The 21,680-nt window shown below is 42.8% G+C and overlaps 1 protein-coding gene across 2 annotated transcripts in view; it reads right to left on the bottom strand.

Annotated features, from left to right (window-relative positions):
• Window positions 1-5,440, bottom strand: part of SPTBN1 (spectrin beta, non-erythrocytic 1) — a 187,995-nt gene extending 182,555 nt beyond the window's left edge. The window contains exon 1 of one of the 2 annotated variants that reach the window (XM_067565154.1): window positions 5,290-5,440. The gene's annotated coding sequence lies outside the window, so the exon portion shown is untranslated. Of the gene's footprint in view, window positions 1-4,584; window positions 4,641-5,289 lie in introns of those variants that run through there. The other variant, XM_067565155.1, reaches the window with a different exon arrangement.
• Between the last annotated feature and the right edge of the window lie 16,240 nt (window positions 5,441-21,680).

The following is a 21,680-nucleotide window of genomic DNA, read 5'->3' as shown; positions in this document are numbered from 1 at the left end:
GCATGTGTGAAATCTCTGTAACCCTACTTTTTATTAAAGAAAAGTAAACCTTTGTTAGGTCCAGATGCGACTGCTGCTACATGGTACTCATGTTCATTAGAAAAACAAATTCACAACAGATCATTTTAAGAGTTATAATAAAATCTGACAAATGAAAACCATATGTGAAACAAAATTAACACAGTATAAGGCAGTCTTTGGTACAGTATATCTCCAGAAAGTTGATTCTACCTGTGTAACATTAGATAGTACATATACTCCACCCTCTAGCACTCTCCTCAAGAGGCAACCATTGATTGTTATACCCGGATTACAATTAACTACAAAAGGATTTTTAAAGTGAAGGTGTAAACCCACAACAAAAACAAGATGGCATTAGATCGCCAAATAAATTTCAATACCAATGGGCCAAAGTCAGTCCTGGTTTAACTGTTGAAATCAAGTCGTCAAGTGGGGCCTAAATAGAACTACATATCTGGGTCCTGCTCCTATGAACGTCAGAGGCAAAACTCCCATGCTGTTATTTGGGAACAGGAAGAGGTCTATGGGTTGGTTTTTACTTAAAAAAAATCCCTGATCATTTGTGTCATGGGTACCTTTGGGAAAACTTCCATTGACTGCATGGTGCACATCATGCCCTAAAAGGTTGCCTTTCTTCACAGGAAAGATTGCAGCAGTTGTGGTTATCTGGGATGCCCTCATGTACAGCTGCTCCCCCTGATTTAAATGGGAGTAGGATAGGTGTAGAGCACTGTCTGGGGCAAGACATCAGCTCCAGAACTGGCTCCTCATATTTGGTCCAACAGAGCCCAAAATATATCTTTTTGCAAAAGCTTTCCTAGAATTATGGAGTGAAGGGTTGGAGGCCAGACAAACTGCCTACAACTTGGATTTGGAAGATATCTGGGCCATTGGTAAACTACTGTACAGGCTTTTAACTTGCGTATAGTACCCACAAATCTGAATAAATAAATGGACTCATTTGAGTTGTATGACATGGGTGGGACCTCACAAATGAATTACAATGCTATTGCATAAGTGGTCAAATTGCACATATGTATATTCATGTAACTGACAGTGACAGGGGATTCCTTGGCCTTTGACGCCCCCTGCTGAAGGCCCCTACCCCATCACGCCTCAGGAAAGAAGCTGTGAAGGTGTGTCCTCCAGGCCTGGCTAGAAAGGCTGCACAGATACAGCCAATCAAAGCCCAGCAGGCTCACATAAAAGGAGCTGCAGGGGCTGAACAGGTCAGTTCCTGGCTGGGACCAGAGAGTCAATGATGGGTGCTCTGCCCTGGCCAAAGGAGTCCAGTGGACTGCATTTACTGGACCTGAGAACTGTAATCCTAAGATAATGGGTGAAGAAAAAGGGGCTATGTGGAAAAAGGCCTAGAGAAGAGCAGCAGCAAACTGGAGGCAGTGGTACAGGGCTGCTGTTTATAGGGTCCCTGGGCTGGTACTTGGAGTAATGAGAGGGCTCAGGTACCTACATCAAACACTGGGAAAGTGGCCTAAGGCCCCAAAAAGGGACACGGCTCACTTAGAAGCCTGAGTGAAGGGTGGGATGTAAAGGGTCCAGAGATAGGACTAAAGACCCTGGTGAAGGCAAATGGTTTTGTTGGACTTTCCCTACCCTGGTGTTCACCCATATCAACTGTGTGACTTGGCTGGAGGGCTGCACCACTGAAGATCTGCCTAATGAGGCTAAAAACCTGGGGGGGGGGCCCGGCAGCGCCATGAGAAAAAAAGATTGCAGCATCATACCCAGCCTCACACGAGGTGAGTGTCCCATGTCACAGTGACCCATTATTAAATACTTCCTCAGGCTTATGTAATGTTAATGAGCATTGTGGGGCCCTTTGACAAAGGAGAGACTTAGTTCATGAAGGCTTTATGTGCTGGAAAAAGGACTTTCATTTAATTTCTTTTGACAGGACATGTCCAACTTAAAGGGGACATTGTAAAGGCAGGTAGGCCTTAAATCAGATCATGCAGTAGTATTTTCATTTGTGTACAACATGACAAGAGTGAGCATGAATGTCTCACCATCACTCTGTTCCATCTTTGGAAGCAGATACACACCAGAGTTGCTGGATTCATCCCCACGTTATAGCTGAAACAGTGTTCTGCAACACTTTCCAACAAAAGCTTTACTTTTTACCATATACAATTTACTTCATTTAACTTGTTCTACAGCAAGATACAAAAATGCCACTATTCTACTACCAGATTTACAATACAGTATGAAAATAATAAAACTGGATAGTTTAATATTGCAAAAATACTATGGTTTATTCATTTTATTTAGTGTCTTTCCAGTATCAGTTGCGACACGTTAACCAGCCAGCAACACTGCCACCAAGAATTGCCTGTGTCACACTGGAGTCACAACAACAACCATTTTTGCAAGTTTTCTCCAGAAAAGTCAACCATCTTGACAACTGGACTGTTGAACAGTAGAAGTAAATTTAGTAAAACAACTAATTCTTTGGTCACCTACTTCTCTTTATCACCAGTACGATCATAAACTTGTATCTTTCACTCTAGAGACTTCATGGTACATTCAAGTGCTTTTTCTGACTGGGGGTTTTGCACACTGGCTGACAAGACAAAATGGCTAAGTCTCCTATGACGCTTCCACACTGCTGATATTTCTTTAATAAACCAATGAACACCAACTGCCTCGATAATCTTCAGGACTATTGGGAATAATGTTTCCAGGATGTCTTTATGCAATACAAGATTTCACTCAAAGGCCAGAAATAATAAAAAATCAGTCACCTAGCTCAATAAACAGGCTTCATAATATCCACAATTCTATCAACAAACCTTTGTACTTAATGCTTTAATCTCAAACCCTGGTAGTTTATTTTCCATTTATAGGAATTTTACTTTTGATATTGATAATTCAAAATTTATGTCTATGGACAAAAAAGCACAGAATCTTGTGTAGACATGATCTAGAAAGAAATATCTCTTCTCTCCCCCTCACTCTTTGTGGATGCAAATTTCCTCACAATTAGAAGACTGAAATGGAATTTATGCTACATTCAATTGTTCACTCCATATTTTTATGCAAGTTAAGTCTTGTAATAGCTTAATGTTTCATTTACTTCAAAATCAAAGGATCTATGTTTAAAGGCAAGATGACTTTAAAATAATAATTTAAAAAGCCACTTTTCACTGCTATGAAATATGCATTTTTCAGAGATACTGTGGTCTTGCAATATTTGGCAGAAGGCTGCTTTTTGGTTTTTTATGTTAAAACAGGCCTGTAGGCATCTAAATACACTGTCTACCTGGAAAACACAAAGAATTCAAATCCATGTATTATGCCTTTTCAGTTATGTGTTCACTTTAGTAATACAGGCATTTCAGGTCCATAAAGCTTTTAGACTATTAAAAAAATTAAGCCAAACCTCATAATTAATACATTAGAGCTTTATATGGCTAATCATTTAAAAGTCAGGAATTTAAACGCTCGAAATAAAACAAATGTTTCCTCTGTAAATATAAACAGCAGCAGTGTGTAACAATCTGAAATGAGACTAATGAAACTGCAAAAAAACCAGACCAATGACTGTAGATTTCATTTAAACAGAGATTAAAGAGCAATTAATTTCAAAGAGAAGAAAATATTTTTACATCACTAAATGTTAGCGTTTTGCGACAAACAGTATGAGAATTGAAAGGTTTAGTGGTGATAACACCACAAATACCTTTCAGGTATAAGGTAAAGAAATACCAAGTGGTCTGACGTGCTCTCCTGCATACTGTGAAAGGGCACTTAATACCAACAACCACTTTGATCATATCCATCTGATTTACATACAGTCTGCCTTTAAATGGTGCATGAACAGTAGGTGCCTATCTGCTACAATACAAATGTGCATCGTTTTCCTCTCATTTACAATAACATTCTTCCTCTAACCCCTCCCTAATGCTGCTACTTTTGTAGTATCAGATTAATGTTCCCCAGCCGCAGGCTGGACTCCATCAGACCGCATTAGAGCTGCAGAACTGCAATCGCATAACTCCCCCTTCATTACAGAGACCAAGAGCAAGCAAAAAAAAAAAAAAAACCCACCCTAAACGCACAATTGCCATCTGCCTCTACACGACACACTGATCAGAGTCGCAAACAACCAACATAAAAGGCAAGAAGGCAGAATGATAGGGCTGTGATTGCGTTTGTCTCCGGGAAAAAAAAACAATCCCGATTTCCTGTTGGGTGGGGTTTTGACAGTGCACAAGGGAATCATGCAAAATGTAGCCGGAAAGACTAGAATAAAGATTGTCAGATCACTGCATTGTGCTGCATCATTTCTCCTCAGGCATAAAGGAAAAGGAAAATCACAACAATAAATAACACGGGCATGATTTACACACGCCTGCTTTCAAGATATACATACTGCAAAGCCTCCCTATCATTTCAACACAGATAAATCCAAACCTGATTAGTTTTTGGTTTTTTAAAACAGGAAAGGCGCTATTACCGCTGCACTAAAATACCAGTTATCCCAACAGAGGGAACCCTGGCGGATCCATATCCAATCCTAAAACACACCCTATGTCCACAAACCTGTTGCAGTACTGGGTGGAGGGGAAACTGACCAGTCTCCTCCAGAGCTGATGAACGCCCAGTCCCGAAAGACAGAAGGGCGGCGGGAGGCAGCCGCAGCACGCTCAGTCCTGACCACGCCTGTTTGCATCCATCCCATGCACCGTTACAGGCAGCCACCTATGTCAGCTCCCAGTTGGGGCGGGTTTTTTTTTTAAGGCGCCTGCTGTCATTAGCTTCCCCCCCGTTGCCCGGTTTTGCTGCCGGACCATTCATCCCCTTGCCTAAGCACCAAAGGGACAGCGTTAGTGACCGAGGAGGCGGCACAATAATCCTACTGCAACATAATGATGGAGTCTGGGTGCACGCAGCCCGTACCCACCCCGACCATCTCCAGCCGGGCTGGCAAGCTCACGGCCCGGCACAACCACAGCATGGGGGAAAGCCTTTCCCTCGCCTCTCTCTGCAGAGGGAGACTCCGCCGGGTGCATCAGAGGCCGTCGCCCCCTTTCTCTGCAACCCCCCGCACCCCCGTCAGATAGACACACTTCCCCCTTCCCAGCTCTGTCCCCCAGGGGGAGGTGAGGTGACATTCCCCCGGCCTCCTGCCTTGGCCATGCCTCTCTGCAGCCCGTGGGGAGGAGGCAAGCCTCTGCCTCTCTGGGGCGGGTGGAGGGGTCGCTCATGGCTGTGCTCTGTGGTCCGCATGCCCCGAGAGCCCCATACCTCGCCTGGCTGGGGCGCCGCTCCCGTGCCGGTACGCTCAGGGCGCCCCTCCGCAGCCGTGAGCGGCGGGGGTCGGGGGAGATGCAGCAGCCGTGGCCGGAGGAGGCAGCGGCTGGAGCGAAAGAGAGGGACTGGACTGGAGGAATCCGCAGCTCGCTCGCGCTCGTCCCCCCCCCAGCACCGCCGCGCGCCTCCGCCTGCCTAGCGACAGCTGCTGCGCTGAGCCAGGACCAGCAGCCAGGGGGCGGGGAGAGCGCGCGCACACCCACCGCCCCGCCGCCGCCGCGCCCGGGCGGGGAGGGCGCGCGCGCGCGCTGGCGGGGAAAGGGGACCGACGGGAGCACGCGCGCTCCCTCCTCCCTAGCTCGCCGCCCCTCGCCAGCGAATCCAGCGCCCTGCACTGGGCCCGGCCGCACGTCAGTGCGAGCCCCGCTGCTGCCGGCTGAGTGACACCCACCCACACACACACCCAGCCACACACAGGAGTGTCCTGTCGCTGCCTCCCTCCTGCTCCGTCAGCGCCGCGCCGAGTGATGGGACAGGAGGGAGCACGTGTTACACAGCCTGCCTAGCATGGGGGCAGGGCGGGGGCGGCTGCGAGGCGCAAGGGTGCGCCCTGGCCTCCCGAGCAATGGCTGAGGCCACACTGAACGTCGAGATCATTTAATTGCGCAAGGAGGTGGGTGGGTGGTCAGGGCGTAGCGCTGAGGCGCGATCCAGGCAGGGGAGAGGAGGGCTGCAGTTCTGTGTGATCCTCACTGCTGGGTGGTACGCAGCGGAGCCAGGTTTGTGGCGCTGGGATGGTGGCACTGGGGCTGAATTTCCGTACTGGCCTCAAAAGGATCAGCCAGTGGCAACTGGTTTTTCTATTGACCAAGTGGTTGGCAGAGGGAGCCACTGGGTGCAGCAGCTCTATGCAACAGCTTATACCTGGGGAGATGTGTTCAGATGTAGCCATGTCTGCCACAACTGGAAGGAGTTTAATTGTCTTATCCAAACAGAAATTACATTTATCTTAAACCACAAGACCCCCTGGCATGGAACAAGTTGGCCATCTGTTTCCTTGAAAGTTGCGCGACTAGATAGCAAGTGTGAAAAATCGGGACAGGAGGTTGGGGGCAAATAGGCACCTATATAAGAAAAAGCACCAAATATCAAGACTGCCCCTATATAATCAGGACATCTGGTCACCCTACTTGAAAGCCTCATTTACAAACCCCGCACTGGGCAGCACAGGATTAGCCAGGCACTGGGGGCTCAGATGGCCCCACTCCCATCACATCTGTGAGAGATGTCAAAAACAGAGGCAGGAGCTTAAAAGGCCACTAGGCTCAGGCAGATGTGGGAGGAGAGTTGACCTTCAATCCTCAGCAGCTGGAGGGCCAGCTGAAGGCAGGAGCTCCTGGGATGGCTGCTGCCCAATAGACCCTTCCTGAAGGAAGGAAGACCCAAGGCTGACTCTCTTTGTGGGGGAGACTATTCTTCTCTATTTACTTGTAAACTTAGCTTAGGGCTGCAGTCCGATGAGCCATCCCCTGAAGGAAGAGAGCCTTTACCCACTTTTGGGACAAATTCAGTTGTGTTACTTTCTTTTCTGTTCATTTCCAGCCCCAGAAGGGTGGACTATCTGGGGGTTAGCTGGAGGGCTCTCTTAGGAGTGGAAATGGAATGGGGAAAAAGTACGTGGCCATCCCAGGAGAGCTGGGGAATGTTGGACCCTATACCCAAGACAACGTGGAGAAAGAACTCTGGTCACATGGGAATAATTTAAACAACTAGCGTACTGTATAAGAACTAAATATTTTTGTTTACAGCACCGTAGCACATCAGGGCCACAGTCAGGGTGAGATCCTTATTATGATATGAACTGTACAAACACATAGTGAGAAGACTATCCCTGTTCCAGAGATTTGACAAACTAGGTGTGCAACAAGACAAAACAGGTGGATAAAATAGGCAAAGAGGAAGATGAGGTAATAGTAAAATGATCCTATTTTGCAAAAACAAAAAATAAAAAAAACCCGGTAGTCTTAGCTCACAACTTGTCTGACCATTATGACAAAGAATAGGTCACATGGAACAAACAAAGAGCATTTTAGACATTTACATATATAGTGAAAGGAAATAAAGCAAAATAAACAGGACAATGTAAGAGCCCACTTCTGCTACCTTTCTGCATGCCTCATTCACCACCTAGTCCCACTGAAATCAGCTGGAGTATCTGCAGAGTGAGATGCTAGTCAACATAGGTAAGGTTGACAGACTCTGACTCAATGTGAAAAGTTCTACAGAAGAGATAGCTTTCCAATCCATATTTCGTTCAATATAAGGACTAAATTCTACAATGTCTGACAAAGCAAAACTTCCCAGCTTAATGGGAGTTCTTCCACCATTAAGATCCGAAGAATCTGGTCTTCAATAATGATGGCTAATCACATGTTCAAGTACTTGTTGTATACATCACATTTTAGGATATTGATTTGTTTTACATAGTTAAAGCCTCCCAAATTTTGGTTCAGACTTAGAAGCATTGCTTTTACTGTAGTCATCAGGAATAATAATTCAAAGAATAAATGAAAATAAAGGTATAATAAAGTATTTTGCCCAGTAGCTGTGTTAATATGGGAGATTTCTCAAGGTTAGTTTATAGTTCATTTGCATTGCCTTTCTACAACAAGCCAAAATCTTTTAACTTTTGGGCAGTTCCAGCCTATATGTATCATATTATCAGCCTGACCACGGTTCCTCCGCCACACAAACCCAGAACCTCAAAAGTATTTAGGTTCCTAATTCTCAGTGATTTAAATGAATGTTAGAAGCCTAAATACCTTTGAGGATAAGGGCCACATTCCATTAGGTTAACAACCCATTTTATATACAATGTATGGGTTATGATAAAATCTGGGAGCAAGAAAGCCTGTGATTTTTCACTTTATGAATGTATTTATATATGCTATCAGGCTTAGATTATTAATATCCCTTTGCCAGTCATCAGTATGAACTGAATTATTTTGATTTTGTTCAGTAATTCATAAAACATAGATTTTAGCCAGGAAGCTGTTAGTATTATTTGTGTGATAAAACATCCCAAACTGAACAGAGAGAGGTAATAGTGCTTGCTATTATGAATAACATTGTTTAAAGGATAAGAGATTAAAATTTTAATAACCAACTCTTAATAGCTTCCAAGTAAGTAGTCAGCAAAAAAAAAAAAATTTAGAGAGGGCAATAGCATCCAGCATATTTAAAGATTCTGTCTCTCTCCTACTATGGGCAGAGCAGATATTCAATCTGTATATGCTATGCGAGAGTGTGCTGGAGAATGATGGGAAACTGATCCACATCTTCATGGATTTTGCTAAGGCATCTGACAGCATCTGGCATTCTTGTGGCTGGTCAGAGCTGGTGAAAATGTAATAATCTCTACAGAAGCATGACATCTTCACTGTTTGTGGGGTGTGCTGTGAGCAGAATAATTGGTTTGATCTGAGGATAGGCGTCATACAGAGATGGATGCTATCACTGACTCTTCAGTTATTACCTCACACAAATCTTGAGAGCAGCCACTGACGGTATCCTACAGGAGAGTGTTCCTGTTCGTGGATGAATAATTACTCATCTCTGCTTTTGATGATATTGACCTGATTGGACTGATGCAAGAAGAGTTACAAAAATTGCTAGAAAAGAGTATCAGTGAAAGCAGAGAAATTAGGTCTAAAGATATCACATAAAAAAGACAAATACAATGGTGACATCTAAGTCTGTTGAAATGGCAAAGGTATTCCTACCCAAATCTGAAGAGGCACTGGAATACACTGAGCACTTCAGATACCTGGGTAGCATGACTACAAGTGACATTAAACATCACTTTGAGATCTGACATAGAATTGGACTCGTGAGTGCTGCTCTAGCAACAGTCAGCCAAATTTGGAGAAACAAAGGTATTACTATGAAGTGTAAAACGAAACTGATGCAGTCTCTTGTCTTCAGCATTTTGCTATATGCAAGCAAGACATGGACACTAAGGAAAAAGGACATTAAAAGGCTTTCTGCTACAGGCAATTGCTGAGCGTTCGCTCTAGCAAACACATAATTAACAAAGAGGTAATTACTTGTATTTACAGCATTACTGGAGTGATAGCCAATATCAAAGAAAGAAAGAAAACTTGAGTTTGCAGGAGATGTGAGCCAGCTGAACAAAAGAAGATTGCTGAAGCAACTTTTGCAGGAACTGGGGCCAGCTGCTAGTGGCAGGAGTGTGTCCACGACAAGTGTGGTTTGATAATGTGGTGACTGGATGGGATGTGGCATGGCGCACAACTGAAGGCTGTTTAAAGACATGGAGGAAGATTGCTGGCCAATGACTCCCATGTGTTGTGGTAATTGTTCATAGCGCTGTGACCTTATGGTGCTTTGTACTCTGAGAATAACAACACAGTCAAAAATTATCAGTCACAGACTTTATTTGGCCAAGCTTTGTACTGCGTAACCAAGCATTGGTAAGGCTGTTAGGAAAGTTGTTGACTGGGTTTTCAGTATGCCCCTGAGTAGACAGTATGCACCACCATTGCAAATGGGTGGCTTATACTTCCCACAAGATTCCTTTCTCTACCACAGACTCTAGTTTTGTATGTAGATGCATCACCCCAGATTTTACAGTCAGAAAGATAGAAAATCAGATCTGTAGTCCACCTAGGCTGGTACCCTGTCTCCAATAGTGGTCTGAACCCGATGCTTCAGAATAAAATCCATGATAGACAATAATGGAATAGTCTGCCCAAAGGAAAAATTTCTTCCTAAACCTCGTCAGTTAGTGATTGGCTTATGCCTTCAAGCATAACGGTTTATATATCTCAGATATTTTATTCTGCCTAATGTAATTGCAGTTGTTCTTATATATGTTTAACCCTTTTTTGAAAGCTTTTGAGCTTGTGCCTGCTATAACATCTTGTGGGAATGAGTTCCCCATGTATTGTTTACAAATTGTTTTCAAAACATTTGAATTAAATTATGCCCGGAAGTGAATAAGAACCAATGCAGTTTTTGGTATAACAATCTCCCTAAAGCAAGGCCATTAAGCTGACAAGCCACTGCATTCAACATAACCTAGTACGTTTTGTTCCAGCATCACTCCATGTAGAGTACATTGCCATCATCTAGATGGCCTGAATGGCAGAGGCAAGGTCCATATAAAAGAGAAACGGTTACAGTCTTTGAGCAGGAATCAAATTAAAAAGGACACTCTTAGCTATTGATGCCACTTGCGACTGCAGAATCAGTCTAGGATCCAGGAATACCCCTACAATATGATTCTCTCTGTGTTCTTACACAGCCCCCACACCATTACCATAGCATTTGATAATCGAATGCAAATTAATTAATAATCCATCCAGTACCCCTGTCAAGTAGGGAAGTATTTTGGGCATAGAGGGTGATATTCAATGCTGCACCTCTTATAGGTGTAGCACAGAACTCAGACCTGGGCAAGCGAGGCCCGTGGTGGTTTTAAGCCACTCTTGCCCCCTCCCAATCCTGGCCTTCTCTCGTGGCTGAAGAGTCCCCCAGCATAATTTAGGGTATGGCTACATTGCCACCTGCAGTGTGATTGCAGCTCAGGTAGGTATCCCTGCGCTAGCTTTACCCAAACTAGCATGGCTACGAATATTACTGGAAATGCAGCATCATGGGCTTCAGCAACATGAATAGGTAGCTAGCATAGACATAAACAGGGCTGCCTCAGGGTATTTTCCTGCCTTTCCAAGAGCCCATCCTGGGATCATGACTCAATTTCCCTTCCACCCTGTATAAACTAGTCCAAATAAACTTTTATCTTTGCCTTTAAGAAATCTCTCAGCCCAGGGGCTCCCTTGATTGGTAATGGAAATTAACACAAGTAAAATCTTACTTTCAGAGCTATTCTTAAACTGTAGTCCATTCTTTCTGAACGCATCTTGTCTTGTCAAAAGTAGTCACAAGTCCTTTGCCTTCCAAGCCCAGCTGTTGTCCCCTTTCTGAGCTAGGGTTACTAGAGTAGAGTTTTTCAGAGTTGTCTCTCAGTTGGCTACTGCTGTCCTGGAAGCCATCTTTTTTCCATTACAGGCCTATTCTTACTTTACAGGCATCTCCACCTGGGAAACAACCCTCCTCCCCGCCCTCCGACTGCTCAGATATCCTTCTTAGAGCAGTGTTTCTCAATTAAATTTGGCCACGGAACCCTTTTGAACTCCATAAATAATTGCGGAACCCCCCAAACTCTTAACAGTCTTCAAATGTCAAAATAAGCAAAGGTCAGCATTTCTCAATTAATTTACACTTAAATTACACTTACACTGGATACCCTCCGCCGGAAAATCCGGGACATCTTCCCTTTTTCGGTGGCGCGGAGAACAGCTGCTCGCGGAACCCTAACAGTGTTCCCGTGGAACCCCAGGGTTCCACCGAACACCAATTGAGAAACACTGTCTTAGAGGGATCAGGTACTTCACCCCAATTGGCCAGTAAACTGCCACCTGTAGTACCCAGTTGCTCCAAGGTGAAGTTCACAGGGTTGTCATGAGCAACCAGGCCCTTGTTCCTATCAAAGAGACACTTGTTCCATGGCAGTGCCCCAGTCTAAGTTATAGTAGCCTCGTGGGCTGCCAGGCTGCAAGTCTAGTTCTTACTCCTGTCACACACCCTACACCAGGATTTGCCAGAGTGTTCTTGGGAGGCAGCCTTATGGCTAGAGTGCCTGACCAACAGAAATCCTCCTTTGGCTGGATACAAGACTTTTCAGGCCCCTTGATGCCACTCTAGCACTTTTACATGGTATAAAGAGTATCTCACCCAGATAGTTTAAGTAAATCATCCAAGGTCACACAGGTACTCAGTGGCAGAAAGGGAAATTAATCCAAATTGCTGAGTCCCAGGGCAGTGCCTTAGCTACAAGGCCATCCTTCCTTTGTTAACAACACAAGTGCAACCCTATCCATTCCTTTCAGGGTCTACTCACCAAAACTTAGCTGTCAATGGTATAAAAGGCTGCTGGCAAAAGTAAAAAACAAAAACATCTAGTCTGTGTCTATTGCTAGGAGATCAACAGCCACACAAACTAATACTGTCTCCATATTATCTCCAGGCCATAAACCCAAAGATCCCAGATCATGCCAGAGCTGCCTTGCTACCATTGTCTGTTATCTTGTCTGAAAAGGAGGGATTAGAGATAAAGTGATAATTGATGTCAGGAGAGCATTTCTAGACCACAGATTGTGACATTACTCAGGATACAATCTGGACTGATGCCCAGCTGTGTCCCCTCAATTCTCCAACCTGGGATACCCTTTACACTGCTTTGTTATGAAAGCAACTATACCTGGCCTGCTCACACACCCTCTAGCATGTAAATTACTCCCAGTTGTGTTAAGAAGTGCTCCAGGTCAGCCACTCCTGAATTATATTGCAGAGTGACACCAGGACATTCCCAGTCCCAGACTTGTCCCCAGAAATATGCATCTTGTACTGCCCCATACCCTCCTGGGCAACACACGCTCATAGAAAGTCTGTTATTTCATTACTAGAAAATGATATGCACAAACTTTATCTCAAATGGAGTTTCCCAAACACTTCAATCCAGACACACACACTGGTTTAGATAAAACAATAAAACAAGTTTATTAACAACAGAAAGATAGATCTTAAGTCATTACAAGTAATGAGGCATAAAAGTCAAAAATGATTACAAAGAAATAAAAGGTAAAATGCAAACTAATACCTAATTTATCAAGCTAAGTGAATTTAAAGCAAAAAGGTTTCTCTCGCCACATGCTTACAGCATTCTGTCTGGAACCTTTCAGCAAGGACCCCTCCTCCAGTTCAATGATGTTTTCTTTGTCTTTCAAACTGTGAGTAGAGATGAGGGGAAAGACATGATCTGGGACCTCTGTTCTTCATTTTCAGATCTTTGAAAATCATCTACAGCTGGGGTACAGGCAACAGCCAATCCGTTTACATGGGAACCCCCAGTTGTTCCATTGCCAAGCTGCAAATTCCTTGCTCACACACTTCTTCCTGCCAAAAATGGCCACTTAATCAGGTGATAGTCCATTTGATTGTGCTGACATTTGGCTGAGGTGTCAGTTTGCCTTTTGTCTCTGAAGAACTAGTCTGTGCCTGCTTTTCTAAAACTTGGAATGTGTCTTAGTGAAGTCATACAGTAGAATCTTATATCTTTTACAGTGTTGCAACATATTTTACCAGGACAATAACATTCAACAGATTATGAGTTTTCAAATGATACCTCACAAGGAATACTTTGTACCCTTATGTTCATCACTTTTACAAGACTATGATCAATTTTGTACAAACTGTCACACACAGACCTAACAACAGCTTGTTTGACTGAAATGGACATCCTGCCCTCCCTTAGGGAAGGATCACCAATCTCATTCTTTTCCCTAAGGTAACCCTTTCTCAGGACCTTTATCACCAACAGATATCACAGATATTTTACCAAACACAGCAGAATCATTCTCTTTGTGCAATGGTTTTCAAACTCAATACAATAAGGCCCCACTGAGCTAAGGGCCTACTAGCCTGTAGCCCCGTGTGCTCCACCTAGGTCCCTAGACAGTGGCTCCCTTCTGCAGCACCTAGGGACTCAGGCGGAGCACTTTGCCCATGATCCCTGCTATAGCGGGGGAAGGGAGCACTGATCTCCAATCCCCTTGGCTGCAGTAAGGAGCCTGCACTCCTCTTGTAGTCCCATGGCAACGCACTCTGCCTGGGTTCTTAGGCAGCAGCTCCCTTCTGCAGCCAGTGGGAAGGGAGCAGCAGGCCATTTTGAAAGACCCTGTAGGCCACTTTTGGTCCACTGGTTGGAAACCACTGGACTAGACTACTGAAGTAAAGTATAGTTATAACAGCCTTTACCTTGGCCTGTTCCAGTGAAATGGATAGGCTTGTTTCTGTGCACAGAGCTTATCTAGAAAGAGTGCCTTGGACTGACATTTGCAAATGGCCTGTGAGTCCCCACAAGGGAACAGAGACTCTGGGAAACGTGCTTGTGGGATAAAGGCTCAAGGAATCCTGTTCTCTCTGTTTCAGCCTGTTCTCAGGAAAATGCTGTCTTCCCCATTTCAGCAAGGAGACCCTGAGCACTCAGTTGATTTCTTCCTACTCTCTTCCTCCAGCACCGTAGAGATTGAAAATCATTGGAGGAGCACTGAGAGTGCAAGAGTCTGTGCCAGGAGAAGTCCCTGCAGCCCTGCTGAGTGGATGAAAGAAACTTTAGTTGGAGCTGGAACAAGCATATGAGGAATCTAACTGCAAACCCCAGGCAAGCATTTGCATTACCTTGTTTTCAGGATTGTAAATAAAAAGGTAAGGGAAGAGTTTCAGATCCCACCTGGGTGTTATACAGGCCCCAGGGAACCTTGTCTTAGATCTCCATGAAAAAAATGGGTGTAACGTTTTGCATATTTCATGAGAACTATTTCTGGCCAGATATCCTAGAATATTCTATACCCCCCTTCAAACATCCTTCCTTGTGCAACTGTGATTGAAGCAGACCCCACATTATGGAAGATAAAGTGCCACAAGGAAGTGCCACTGCGGCAAGGTTCTCTCACATGCTCCAAATAAAAAACAGTGAAGTAAGTTAATAAAACACTAGCACTTAGCTGACTCCATGTGAAGTCTGCATAATTCTTTTTGTGCAGCTCTCCTTTGCTGTCCAGCAACTTCTCTCTCTTCCCTTTTCTCTCTTCTTGTGTTTGGCCATAAATTTTACTTTTATTTTTCTAGAAGTATTTCACACACTCAAATCCTAGATCTTTGGGGTCATTTGGAAAAAATAAGAATGTTTAACTCTCTTCATAAGGAAAAAAATTGAGCAGTTGGTCTTCTATTAGCTAAAAGTGGAGGAATACACACCTAAAAATAGTTACATTGGTTGGCCACAAATTTAGGCTTTGTTAAAAAACAAAACACACAGATATATGCAGATAGGGGGGCAGAAACAAGTGGAGATATGCAAATAATATGAACATAGGTTTTTTTTAAACCTTTCTACTACAGTGTTGGAAAAAACATACAGTTACAGCACTGGGTTGGTACAGGAGAGCTAAAAAATGAAACTTTAACCAACCTGATTTACATCACCCTCATCAAATGAAATACAAGTAGTAAAAAGAAAGAACGAAAAACCTGAGCACCTTACTCAGGTTTTAATCGGACCACACTTCTGCTTTTTTTTCATGGAAGTTGTAAATGAGTAAGAACCAAGAAAGGATGTCAGGATTTGGCACAAAAAGAGCACAGTTTATAAAAGTTTATTAGGTTTTTAAAATGCCATCAGTTTAAATCATCTGGGCCCTGATCTTGCATTCAGATCCATACAGCTGGACCCCTTTGCCTATACAGAGCCCCATCTGACTTCAATGGAGCACTGGGTGTGGACCCTCAAGCCAATGCATGGAACCAATTGCAGAGTCAAAGCTCCAAAATGTTATTTACTCGTAACACAGGTAAGATTTACTTTTAAGTGAATTTAGGATAAACCCAACTAAGGCCACACTAATTCTGAATGAAGTTGTTCACACAGGGATTTAATGTGGTTTAACTAATCCACTTCAAATTCACAGTTAGTTAATTCAGATTAAATTTCCTGGACATCCTCATGTATGCAAGCCCTTAGTTTCAGGCTTCATTTATGGAAGGACAAGCAGTCCCTTGATACAAACGTTCACATTCCCTCTATGTCAATGTTTCCCAAACTGTGATCCATTGACTACTGATGTGTGGAGCACTTGCTGGTGGTTTGCAAAAAATTAGTTGGACACACAGTGATAGCTTTCCCCCTTATTCCCGGTTGCTAAACTGTATTCAAAGGAAGCTAAAAACAAGTTGTGTACAGTCCTAACATTACTTTTCCATGTTAGCAAATGCATACTACAGGGATATTAGGTAAAACTTTCAAAAGTGTCAGTGACTTATGAGCCCAAAGTCCCATTTTCAAAAGTGACTTAGGAATCAAAGACAACCCCTACATCCCATTATACATTTGAAATTGCCAGCCCTGCCACATATACTAGTTGTGCAACCTTAAACCAGTGGATCTGAAAATTCATATATTCCAGATCATCATATCGTAGAGTTTTTCTGCAAAGTTTAAAATAACTCAGATAAGTTGATGGGGGGACAAGAGATTTTATAAGTACTGTTTGGTCACTTTTGGATGTTTGTCCTAATTTTTTTAAAGGTAATTTTTTCTCCAAAATTGCCTCACTTCAAAGTGTACTTCTCTTATGGTACTGAAAAGGGACACTGTCAAATATAGAGTCACATTTCTGCCTCAAAATGTTTACCAACCCTTGTTCCAAGTCAAACCTAACATTACTAGAACTGTCTGAAAAAAGTTAGGAAAAAATAAATGTCCTTTTTATACTTTCTCAATTTAGTTTGAGCTAGACTGTGCATTTAGGGATAGCTTTTAACAAGGGATTGCGTATCAGCTGCACCATCCCCAAGAGGCACTCTGCTTCCTCCTTGCTCTGGAGGGTAGTAATTTACTGCAGCCCCTTACCAACAACAAGTGATATACCTCTCCCCCCACCTGCTCCAGGGAAGGGCATAAGTGGGCAACAGCCCAATTTACTCCTGTGTGTCGGGGTCTGAGGATCTCAAGATCAGGGGTAAATGGTTCTTACTCCTTTGCATGGGGGTAAAGTCCAAATTACACTTTAGCCCTGGTGCATTTGGCAGCACTTTATGCCTAGTCAGTTTCTCTGTTCCCTTGTGTCAGGGCCAGCCCTGGATCAAATGGTACCCCAAGTGAAGAGCGTCTTCAGCACCTCACCCCCCTCTTCATTAAATTTTGATTACCTTACTTTTTTATTGCATTTGTAGCCCATTTCACAACTTTGATGCACAATTTGCATGCATAATTTATCCCTGTCACATAAGGTGATAAATTTTGCATGTTAGGATCTGTAAATCTGTATTTATTCATGCCATATATAAGCCATTTATGCAAATACAAAATTTCACTCCCCAGTCTGGCACCCCAGAGCCCTAAATCTGGCCCTGGCTTGCATAGTCATGTGAGCATGGGAATACACAAATTGATTTGTCACAAATCCTGCCTGCCATAGTTTGAGGACAGATTGTTACTGCTTTATTAGACTTACTAAGGCAGGGAGATGTTTGCTTTTAAATGCTGGTAGCATTCTGAAATTAACAGTGCATCAGAACTTGAAGGATTCAAGCCAGTTGTTAGGAATTCTTTCATAATAAGATAGCATCATTGTAGGGCTAAGTGGGATGTTGCATTGCCTAATTAAGTCTTAATTTTGGGGTTAATTTCTGCAGATATTGCTCCAAACTCTTATCTTTCAAAATGATAGTAACAGGCTACAGTGCTCTATTTCTATCTTTGGGAACGTATGGCTTTACAAAAGCCTCCAATGATATACCTCTCTAACACCCCATTGAGGGTAGGCACTGCTCCTGTCTTGGAGCTGAAGGCATCAATATGCTGCCACCACCCATAAAAGCAGAATCCTAGGCATTCAGGAAGCTAAAGAGGAAAGAAACAAAAGTACCAGTCCTTCTCCTTTCTGACAGGGCCTGTGCAGCCAAGGCTCTCAAGCTATTTCACCAGTCAGTAACACCTTTTTCCAGGGCCTAAGGAACTCTGAATTGCAGTCTGATTCTTTGGAGTGTCACCCTAAACTAAGCAGGAATCCTCTTTCTTCAGAGCCCACCCACCTCCAAGCCCAGTAGGCCTCACAGATGCACTGGGTGGGGCTGATTGTTCCCCTTTAACTCATTCCTGATAGGGGTGGGGATCCATCACACACGTTGACTCTCTAGGAATCCATTTTCTGGAGGGCTGCTTTATTCAGAATGCCTGGAGGATTCCTCTTAGTTTTGAAGGTTATAGGCCTGGTTCATCATTCCATTATCCCAGTTGAAATCAGTGGTGTCTTACTAGTGTAAAACTTGTGTAATGATGCAGTGAATCGGGCCCTGTGTGTCATAATAATGGTCAATAGAAAATCCTCCACTGATCGAGCAAGCCAAATCCTGGCATCTCACCTGTGTGTCATAAGTTATGTGTTTTCTTTAGAAATTTTTCTAACCAGTAACACTGCTAGAAAAGCTAGCAGCCTCTGTTTCCTTATTTATCTGGATAATACCATGCTGTATGCAAGGCCTCTGCAAGGATCAGTTCCAAATCCATCAGGAATCCTCTGTGGTAAAAGCAGTGCGCAAAAGTTTGGGCTTCATAATAAATCACAGAAGCCTGCCATGTCTTTTCAGGCAATACAATCCTGGGGTTTTTTTAAAGGCATCTGCTCTCAGGAATGACTGAGATGGTTACCAGGAAATATTAAAAACGGGGATAGGATTAGTGGGAAAGGGATGCCTTGTCAATCGGAGATTCTCAGCCAACTTAGTCTCCGCTGTTTTTTCCAGTCCCAAAATCCCTCCCAGCCCCCATGTGTTACCATTGTGGAAAACAGCAAGAAAACAGAGAGGAGAGCATAATGATTCTCTCAGCAGAGAGAGTAACTTTTTTAGTAGTTTAGAGACCAGAATTTGGTTTTGCCGACTTTCATACTGAAGATATTGCAAAGCACTTTACAGATCAATGTATTAGAGTGCTTCAATTACTGTATCTCCACCAAATGGAAGCTTAGAATAGAAAAGTGGCAGCTGTATGTGATGAAAGAATCTGATGCCAGTATTTCAAGTTGGGAAATCAGATATGCCGGGGCGGGGTGGAAAAGGCACTTTTGTGAATTCCACCTGTACATCAAGTGTCTGAAACTCACTTGGAGAATTCATATAATGATTTAAAATATATATATGGCTGTAAGTGATGGCTCTGTTCATAGAGGTTTCCCATAGATAGGGGGTGACTAGATCCAGGGGTTCGGTCCACTATTGAATAAAACCAAAACATTAGGTTAAGTCAAAAATGTTTCCTGATGTGAGGAAATGTAAAATGCAGTTAGAATTAAAGGAATGACTGAAAATATATTGTATTGTATGTAAGAAATTATGTATATATATGCAAACACACCTTATAACAGTCTTATACAAGATCATGTAGAAATTCCAATATACCAATCTTGTCCTCGCCATGGAGACTAGTGACTTATTAGGGGCCAGGTTCTGAACTCAGTTACATCTATGCGAATTTGAAAAAAACTCTATTGACTTCAGTGGTGTTACTCCAGATGTATCTGAGATCAGAATCTGGCCAAAGATTGCTGAAGAGAGTAAAAGAAAGCATTCCTAGGAACATTTTATGGTTCTGCCCCAGCATTATAAACATAGTTCATGTTTGCTTCAATATTCTTTTAACAATGTTTACACCAGAGGAAATAGTACTTAGGATACACTTTGTATAAACGATTTAAAAAAGGAAGCTGGTACAGACCGTGCTTTTTAAACAGGAAAATAATGGAATAGGCTTTTCTATGTTCCAAGCACACACAAATCAATTTCAATATGTATGGCTCATAGTGCCTCATCTAAAAACCTATTGAAAGATTCCCACGGACTCCAGTGGGTTTTGGATCAAGCCCATAGTGATAACAGGGAAAGTGATCTATGCATTTCCAGTTAAATCTCAGGAATCTTATTACATCTGAAGAATCAAGTGGGAAACATACATACAAGCAATACAGCATAAAATGGAACAGTAAAAGTCTCATGTTAAAGTGGTGACAAAGGGAAATCCCTTGAGAATGTTGTTTGGCAGGATTTGAGCTCAATATTTGTTATTCTCTTTTGTTCTGCATATTTCTGAATTTATTTATCATCACTTGAAAATGTGCTAGCTATACCTTATTTCATACATGTGACCCAAAACGAAAAACAAGCTCATGAATAATAGTAATGGTCACTACCTGATGCATAGTGTACATTATGCTTTTCAGCATGCAGCTGACTTATATTGGTTACTCTTAGGAGTACAGTATAAACTGACAAAAATATACTTCAATAAGCTTCAGAATCCGAGCTATTTTTAAAGTGATGACGATTTCTCTAACTTTGGTGCATCCAGTTCAGGTACTTATGTGCAAACGATGGCTAAAGTGCATCCATGCATGTAAACCAGACAACTGTAAAAGCGCAAGTGTGATGGGTATTAATGGGGATAACATCAACAAGTGAAAATACTATTGCATCCATTGGTGCACAAGCCCTGATTTGCAGAACATTCCCACATAACAAATGCCACCTAGGGACGATTCCGGAGGGTGCACCAGAAATGGTTTTGCAGCTGTGTAAAGAAAAGGTCAGTTAATCAGTCAATAATGACACAGGCAAAAAAAAGAGTTTATAAAGCCAAAAGTCACATGGTCACCACAATGCACCATAGGTCCCTCCCACTCAATGGCCTTAGAGCTACACATGTGGTAGAGTCATTGGGAGTCTTGCCAGCTCATTTTGATTTCTTTTTTAATATGATATCATAGATGGTAATGGCTGTTGTGAAACCAGCATCCCAATGCAACCACCCACAGACACTATACATTGCCTGAAAAGCAGTGGGCGTGTGGGGCTACTTTAATGTAGATATTTAGGTAGATTAGTCACCCTTTAAACCACCACTGATAGACTACAACAGCCACAAAGAGCTAAATGGTTTACCTGCACTCCTTCTACTAACCCAGACTCATTGAAAGGGACTTACACCACAATTACACTAGCAATTAATAAATTGCACTACTGTGTGAATTACACTTCCATCTTATTTCTGTCTCAGGTGACTATTTTCCCCACATGTAAATCACTACATGATGCTGTACACAACCAGTGAATCATGTTCAGGCAGCTTTACCATATGACCATTTATGGAATCTATCTCAATGGAAGCTTTAAACTAGCTCTCGGGATTTGTACTGAAGGGAAGATTGACAGAAAGTTTGGATTCTTTTACACACAGAGCTGAAAGAATAATCTCTCCCTTGCTCATATTTCTTTCCTGGCTTCCAACTGACCAGATGAGAAGATCTCTGTCGTACAACCTGTAGCCCCAACTGAATTGCATCTTTATTCTGGTCTTCACTCCCTTGAAGAACCTACTAACAGAAATTCTTTTTTATTTCACAACATTTTTAAAAGTTCTTATTGATTGATTTGGGGTCAGAGCAGAGGAGGACATTGCAGCTTTTAGTATTCGAAGATGTCAAAAATTGTGGGATTAATTCAACTCCTATGTTAAAGAACTTTCTTTGTACACCAATATTCATTTTGTTCTCCACCTAGGACATTAGCTTTCAATATATTATCACCATAGGCCTAAATAATCACTGCCATAAGCAGTGGAATCAGTGGAGCTGTGCTAATCTAAACTCCAGCAATAAATTTGTCCCTGTTATTTTAGGTAGGAAAAA

Source organism: Emydura macquarii, unplaced genomic scaffold, assembly GCF_026122565.2.
Source record: "Emydura macquarii macquarii isolate MOO-44397 ecotype Brisbane River unplaced genomic scaffold, CSIRO-AGI_Emac_v2 contig_2676, whole genome shotgun sequence".
Lineage (NCBI taxonomy): Eukaryota > Metazoa > Chordata > Testudines > Chelidae > Emydura > Emydura macquarii.
The sequence above is the reverse complement of the archived record's forward strand: the minus strand, read 5'-3'. Positions and strand labels throughout refer to the sequence as shown.